We start from the raw sequence: 469 nt of genomic DNA on the forward strand, positions 1-469 counted from the left end.
GTACATGCAGCCTGACATGTAGAAGCACGAGGTGGATCGACCAAGCACGAGGTGTCTCCGCGCATGCAACCGAAGCATGCTGGTCGACATGTGTGTACTGGTGTGGCTTCTTGCATGCACTCCAGGCATGCATCCTGACATGTGGGAGGAGTGGTGGCGTCCTGCATGTGTTCTGGACATGCAGCCTGACATGTGGAGCACGAGGTGCCGTCGAGCATGCGTCCGGAGCCATGCGAAGCGACACACGGGCTGCCACCAACCTGAAGCTGATTGGCTGGTGTCTCCTATAAATACCCTACGATCCCAGCTCATTTCTTCACATCCAGACCTGTCCAAACCAAGTTAAAAACGTGAGAGAGAAGTAGAAAAAGAAAGCAAGTGATTCCGAGCTATTTGGAGAGTTTTAGAGAGTTTTCGAGGTCAGCTCTCTACTGATTTCGAGTCAGCGCCTAGGGACGGTTCTGTCCAA

General features: G+C 52.9%; 1 pseudogene; it reads left to right on the top strand.

The window, feature by feature from the left end:
- LOC106330737 overlaps positions 1-469 on the top strand; it is a 4,752-nt pseudogene that overhangs the window by 2,772 nt on the left and 1,511 nt on the right.

The sequence above is a fragment of the Brassica oleracea genome, chromosome C3 (genome assembly GCF_000695525.1).
Source record: "Brassica oleracea var. oleracea cultivar TO1000 chromosome C3, BOL, whole genome shotgun sequence".
Classification (NCBI taxonomy): domain Eukaryota; kingdom Viridiplantae; phylum Streptophyta; class Magnoliopsida; order Brassicales; family Brassicaceae; genus Brassica; species Brassica oleracea.